The following is a 6,911-nucleotide window of genomic DNA, read 5'->3' on the forward strand; positions in this document are numbered from 1 at the left end:
ACTGTCTGAAAAAAAGGGTAACATTAAAACCTGTTGTCGGGTACATCCCAGTCCTATGTTATCGTCACCCCAATGTGTAGACATGTCATATACGTTAAGGGTGCAGTCCTATACGTACTTACCTGGAACTTGCTATGGCACGAACGCGTGCACGAACAGACTGCGCATTCTTGCACTTCGATAATTTCAAATTCAAAGACCCTTTCTGAATGTGATTATTTCATGGCCATTTGCTCAAATCCTAGACACGTTCTGTATGTGCTAATATCGGTGTATGCAGAAAAGTGAAGTCTTGCAATTTATGTTCTCTGCGCATGGTCGGAGGCAGTCTTCAAATCCTCGTTAAGAGTCGGTTTGCCTGCAACCGTGGAAATACAACTGCACTGCTGCCACGTCCCTCCGTTTAGACACTGATTGGCCCGCTAACAACGCATTCATAACCACGTCTTGAGAGTCCCATTGAATTCAATGGGGCTTACTTCTGGGTAAGGGGTTTGGATTACAGCCTGAGACTCCTCCTTTTACGTTCAAAATGGCGGTGGACTATGTAACCTCTGTCTAACAGTTCTAACAGAAAGATGTGTTCCCTTATACAGGCGGACTACATCTCCCATCATGCAACACAAAGGTCACGCACGTGGCGTATTCCTTCCGCTCACAGAGTAACCTATAAATAGCAACCGACGGCCTTCCTAGGTCTTTCTGCTGTTGGTGCCACCGCCATTTTCTGCGAGAACTGGCTTGTAGTGGCACGGTATTGTCTATCCGTCGCCATCCACTACAGCTTTGCTGTCTGTTCTCAGGGAGTGAGCCCGGGGGACCCACCCCGACATGAGAGCTAAGGTGAGTGGGATATCGGATTGGATAGTACACATCACTAAATGTAGTTGGGTTTGAGGCCTGGATTTCTTTAGTCTTGGGAACTCTATTCTTTTCGGTCGGTCGGCTGGATATGTTGCTGGGAGGTTAATGACGAGGAATTGGAGGGAGCCGTGAAACGAAGAACTGAAAAGAACCCCTGAGGCCCTGTATGTGTTGGGCATGGTGAGAGGCAGCGGTAATGAGGCACCGGTTGTGCGAATGTTCGATGGTACAGAAATACGGAAAGTGGGCCACACTGCGTGGAAGATGGAGTGGGACTAGCAAAACATGAGCGGTAATTTTACATGAGAAATAAATGCGAAAATCTGATACTAGATAAAGGCACTTATCGGAGCAGAACTCAGTTCAGTAATGGCTGTCTGGCTTTTTTTTCGTGCATGCGCATTTAGGCATAAATCCACAGAAATTCTTGTTGTTCCTCACTGAATTACTTATTCCTATGGAAGCACTAGTAGAATCACGCTAAATGTTTGTAGGCTACAAGTAAGTACTTTGTATGAAAGGTGCCTTACCCACCCACGATACTATGTAGATTGCAGGCTGCTGTTTGAATTTGGTATCTCTTAAAATTACAGTACAATACACATGTCTTGGGCATATATACATACCTCAGTAGAAGTTTCTGCATTTTGCTGCTAAGCACCACAATTGCAGTTTCTAGGAAATGACAACAGTTGTTTGATAAAGTACTGGTGGAGCTGGGCCAGCTTTTTACAAAATGTGTAACTGGAGATCTTGTGCTTCACATTCACTTAAATTCCATTATGTACTACATTATTTAATTTGTGTGACTCTAAACGTGGTTTGGTGATATCAAACATCTGACTGGTGACTTTTTCTCTTCCTTGTTTTTAGTGGAGAAAGAAGCGAATGCGCAGGTATGTGAACATGTGTTTTTATTTTACTGTACAACTCATTTTCTGCCTTACTGCTGAACATTCTTGATCAGAGTTCTCAAATACACTTTGTCTCATTTTAGTGAGACCATTATTCACCCTGACCATCTTAAAATTAAATGATGGTTGTTGAAAATTAAAATCTGAGGACCCCGGTTGAATCTGCCGTCCTGGACTCTTTCTTTCTTTCTTTCTTTCTTTCTTTCTTTCTTTCTTTCTTTCTTTCTTTCTTTCTTTCTTTCTTTCTTTTTTCTTTCTTTCTTTCTTTCCTACCTACCTACCTACCTACCTCCTCCTCCTCCTTCTTCTTCTTATTGTTATTGTTATTATTGTTATTATTATTGGGAGGAAGGGCAGGATATAAATTTTAATAATTAACAAAAGCATAACATTAATTAGCGGCTAAGCGAAGTTAGTGTAATCTTAGTAAGCTTGTTTAGAAGTAAATCCCGTTGAGCTCAGTGAGGTTTACTATTAGTAAGTATGGTTAGGATTGTAGCTAAGTGGCTGTGAATTGGTGCAAGAATGCTAGATTTCTTACAGTGGTGCAGGAAGGAGTCCATACCTGTCACTGGTATAAAAAATCTAGACAGCACAGATGTAGATGAGCCATGCGAAGCCTAATTTGTATAAATCTTAGGTTGGTGGAGACTGGTGGTGTGTTGGAGTAGTGGCTGTTCTGCAGAATAGTGCTTTAGAAATATGAGCTGTTATTCAGAACAGAAGATTGCCAGTGGAGGGCCCCATAATACAGTGGGGGACACACAATTTGTATGAATACAAAGTGCTACATGTTAATTCAACCAATGCAGGACAGCAAATGAACAGAAGCTAAATATAAGTCAAGTGATGGCGACCAATATGCAGAGAGAATTGGCTTGCATCCTTTCAAGCCTGAATGCAATGATACCTATCTTATCTAAAGTGGAGGATCTTGTAGTAAGCCTTCTCTTTTGACCATGACACCTTTTTAATTCCCGAGGCATTTATTCCTCAGTGCTTCATATTCTTGTTTCCTACACAATGAAGCTTTTTGCTCCGTGGAAGTGGACTGCCTTCAAGTCGATTCTGACTTATGGCAACCCTATGAATAGAGTTTTCATGGTAAGTGGTATTCAGAGGTGGTTTACCATTGCCTTCCTCTGAGGCTGAGAGGCAGTGACTGGCCCATGGTCACCCAGTGAGCTTCATGGCTGTGTGGGGATTCGAACCCTGGTCTCCCAGGTTGTAGTCCAACACCTTAACCGCTACACCACACTGGCTCTCTTTTGTGCTCCATAGGGATCATAAATTGAAAAACATAAGAGTTGTTGCTCTGCTAAACAGCTCTGCAATTGTGTGCAAATCTTTATCTAAGAAGGAACAAAACTGTTAAAACACAGTGGGTCTTCTGATGAAACATGCCCATTACTGCACTTGTGATAAATGAGAACTTCGTTGAGGACAGGATTTCAGCCTTTGGTAAAAAAAAAAAAAAAAAAGTTATTTTCTTTCCTCTTCACATCTGCATAACTTAAGCAATTGAGAAGTTCATTGAGAAGTAAATTCCTTGCTTTCTGTGCATGGTGTTCTTCTCCCCCTCATCTCCTTATGCCCCTCCTGTGGGAATCCAGAGTAGTGCAAGTGTTAGTGCTTCTCCACTGCTGCTCAGTCACCAATGGTTCTATCTTTCCCTGCCTAGAATAGCGCAGATGGTGGTTCATGCAAGCCGCTGCCTGCACTAATATGGGCAATGGCAGTGAAGGCTGGGTCAGCATGGAGAAACACCACTGTCTACACCTGTCTTGAGTTGTGGAGGCAGAGGCACTTCTTAGTTGGCTTGGTAAGACAGCTACAGGCACTGCCACCACCATTGTCTCCAGTGCCTTTGGGCCTTGCCCTGACGTACATGTTGGGAGTGGAGCCCAAAGATATTGGAGAGAAGTAAGAGGATGGTGATTGATGCCTGTTGCTGCTTTGCTCACTGCTGCTGCTTAACACAAGAGGCTAGCATCAACTGGTGAGCACCAGTTGCTGACACCAGGCCTGTTCACTCATGTGGCATTCCTGGTGACCAGGTAAGTTGTTTCATACAGGCATTAGTTTTGACAAACATCCAAGTACTTGCTCTTCCACTTAAAGTCTCAGAGTTCAATGAAGCTTACTCAGCAGTTAAGTGGATATAGGTTTGCAGCCTAACAGAACTCTTCTTTAGATTGGGTTGCATAAAAGGGCTCCTTTCATTTGTGAAGGAGAGCCAGTGTGGTGTAGTGGTTAGAGTGTTGGACTACGACCTGGGAGACCAGGGTTCGAATCCCCACAGCCATGAAGCTCACTGGGTGTCCTTGGGCCAGTCACTGCCTCTCAGCCTCAGAGGAAGACAACTGTAAACTACCTTTGGATACCTCTTACCATGAAAACCCTATTCATAGGGTTGCCATAAGTCGGAATCTACTTGAAGGCAGTCCATTTCATTTTTCATGGTTGAATTTACCATTTACTGTTCTGCTTTATGCTTCCGTGTTCCTTTGTTGCTTATTGCATCTTGTGGTTGATGTGAAAATTAGAACTGGTAATACATCTGTTAACAGCTGGCATAGCACAGTGGGGAGGAGAGCCTGGTGGGGAGTTCAGAGTCTGTGAGTTCAAATCCCCGCTCGTGTCTCCTGGGTGTAAAGGGCCAGCTAAAGATCACCCCCACAGTGAGTGGCTCAGGGGTTACGTGCCCTGCCACCTGTGCAGCCGTGGGCAACCTGCATAGTCCCAAGGAGCCCATTGCCTCCCAGGTGGCAGTTGCGGACAAGGAAGGGGCTGGCTTGTGCTGCTGTGGCAAGCTGAGCAGGCCATAGCCAGCTGGGGAGGACTAGCCTCAGAGGGAGGCAATGGTAAACCCCCTCTGAATGCCGCTTACCGTGAAAACCCTATGCATAGGGTTGCCGTAAGTCAGGATTGACTTGAAGGCAGTCCATTTTTCAATACATCTGTTATTGTATGAAAGTTTCCATTCCAAAGAAAGTAAGTGTTTCTAATGGCAATTTCTTCTTTCCTCTTGTTGCTTTCCTCTTTAGTATCTTCTCTTTAGTGTAGGGGTTTCCAGTTGACCACTTTAACCTGCTTACCAGGAACAGAGTTGAGGATGTAGGAAGATGGAGCTTGGTGAGGAGCTGCAACTTGTCTTGCTGCTCTCACTCAATTGCCTTTTTCTGCTGTCTCCAGAGTTCTGATTCTGCAAATAAATGTTGGGGGTATTATGAACAGGTGTGGTGGTCAGGCCACGAAGGGAATAAATTGCCACCTGCACTTCATAAAAGGTGAACTCAACATTAATCTATTGCCATATAGTAGACTGTTATATTATTATTGACAGTTAAAAGAATATGATCTCTTGCAGGCTGAAGCGCAAAAGGAGAAAGATGAGACAGAGGTCCAAGTAGATGTCTCACAGAGCTACTGAAGCTGCAGAACAGAGCATGGAAGGGTGGAGCTTGGGAAGCTGATTTCCAGATAATGCCTTCTGTTTGCTACTGCTAGAAGACTCCCTGCTTATCTTCAGGAGATTCCATCTTAAAAGCTTAGGAGCTGTAATCCTTCAAAGGGGGATGCCCCTGAGCTTTACTATTCTGGACTGGTCCTGTTCTTTGTGGCTTGATGTAGTGACTGTAACCAATAAAACCCTTTTGGGGGGAATTTGGCACATTTTTTCTTACCAAAAGTTGACATCTTCAGTAAAAAGTTTTGAAATAGTTATCCAAATGTTGTTTCTGGGTGACCTGGTTTTTCCACACTTGCTCATAGAATGCAATATGGTAACTGTTTAATTAATTGGTAGGTTAGGTGGGATCCAACTCTTCAAGTCTCTTCAAGTGAAAAGCTTACGAGATCAGACGAGATTGGGTGTGTTCAGGGTAGTATGGCCGTAGACAAGTGAAAAGCATTCTGTCTTATCTGATGATGGTCCTTCTCTAGAGTAGACCCATTGAAATTAATGGGCATGAATAACTTGGGTCCATCCATTTCAGTGGGTCTACTTTTGAAAACTTAGTTGGGTACAACCTTTTGCTTTCAACTTGCCTAGCACCACGTCAAAAACTATTTTGCTTGGAAGTTAGTCCTGTCCAGGTCAGAATCAACAGATACAAGGCTTTCAACCCTAAAGTTTCTCAACTTGTGATCTCTTAATGGGAGGAGTGTATAATGCCATTTAAGAGCGACTGGAGGCAGACTTCTTGGTCAGCCTCAGAGCAACACAGTGCCCATGCTTGTGTATCCCTAACTAACAACTATTGCTGATGTAAAACAACCACACTTGGGGGATGCATTGGGCTTATTAGCTCCCTGATTAATAGTTTTTAGATTAGGCTGCTTTGGAAACATGAAACTTTCCATTCATTTGCATGAATCTGGCTTTCTTTTTCATCCCTCGGTGTTAACAATGAGTTCTAGAAATCAACTGTCTTAAAGTTAGTTCAAAGAATCCCAGGTCAGTTCTGTCCTAATGCAAGATAATATATCCATAGTAAGATATAACAAGTTGTCTTGTTGCACAATATCTTTGTATCTTCAAATCATTTACGACTTATGGTGACACTATGAATCAGCAACCTCCAAGAGCATCTGTCATGAACCACCCTGTTCAGATCTTGTAAGTTCAGGTTGTGGCTTCCTTGATGGAATCAATCCATCTTTTGTTTGGCCTTCCTCTTTTTCTACTCCCTTCTGTTTTGCCCAGTATTATTGTTTCTAGTGAATCGTGTCTTCTCATGATGTGTCCAAAGTATAACCTGAGCTTCATTTTAGCTTTTAGAGATTGTTCTGGCTTAATTTGTTCTAACACCCAATTATTTGTCTTTTTCGCATTCCATGGTATGCACAAAGCTCTCCAGCACCACATTTCAAATGAGTTTCAAATGTGTCCTCGTCAACTTTAAAGTTGCATTTTTTTTAAACAGTCTAGTGCTAGAAAATGAGGATAAAGCATAATTAACAGAGGTGTAAAGAACAATCCAAATGATTGTGAACAGTGACACCAACCTACTGAATCCCATATGTGTGTGTGTGTGTGTAATATACAGAGTGACTTCAGCATTTCATTGGAGCTAGAATTGTTCATGTTCCAGAAGTGGTTGAAAGGCAAGTAATAAAAAGGTGGATTTT

General features: G+C 42.9%; 1 long non-coding RNA gene across 1 annotated transcript; it reads left to right on the forward strand.

Annotated features, from left to right (window-relative positions):
* The first annotated feature begins 680 nt into the window (after window positions 1-680).
* LOC133379717 (uncharacterized) lies at window positions 681-5,504 on the forward strand. Its single transcript, XR_009761247.1, has 3 exons — window positions 681-843; window positions 1,738-1,760; window positions 5,149-5,504. It is a non-coding gene; the product is annotated as an uncharacterized LOC133379717 (long non-coding RNA).
* The last annotated feature ends 1,407 nt before the right edge of the window (window positions 5,505-6,911 follow it).

The sequence above is a fragment of the Rhineura floridana genome, chromosome 3 (assembly GCF_030035675.1).
Source record: "Rhineura floridana isolate rRhiFlo1 chromosome 3, rRhiFlo1.hap2, whole genome shotgun sequence".
Taxonomy (NCBI): domain Eukaryota; kingdom Metazoa; phylum Chordata; class Lepidosauria; order Squamata; family Rhineuridae; genus Rhineura; species Rhineura floridana.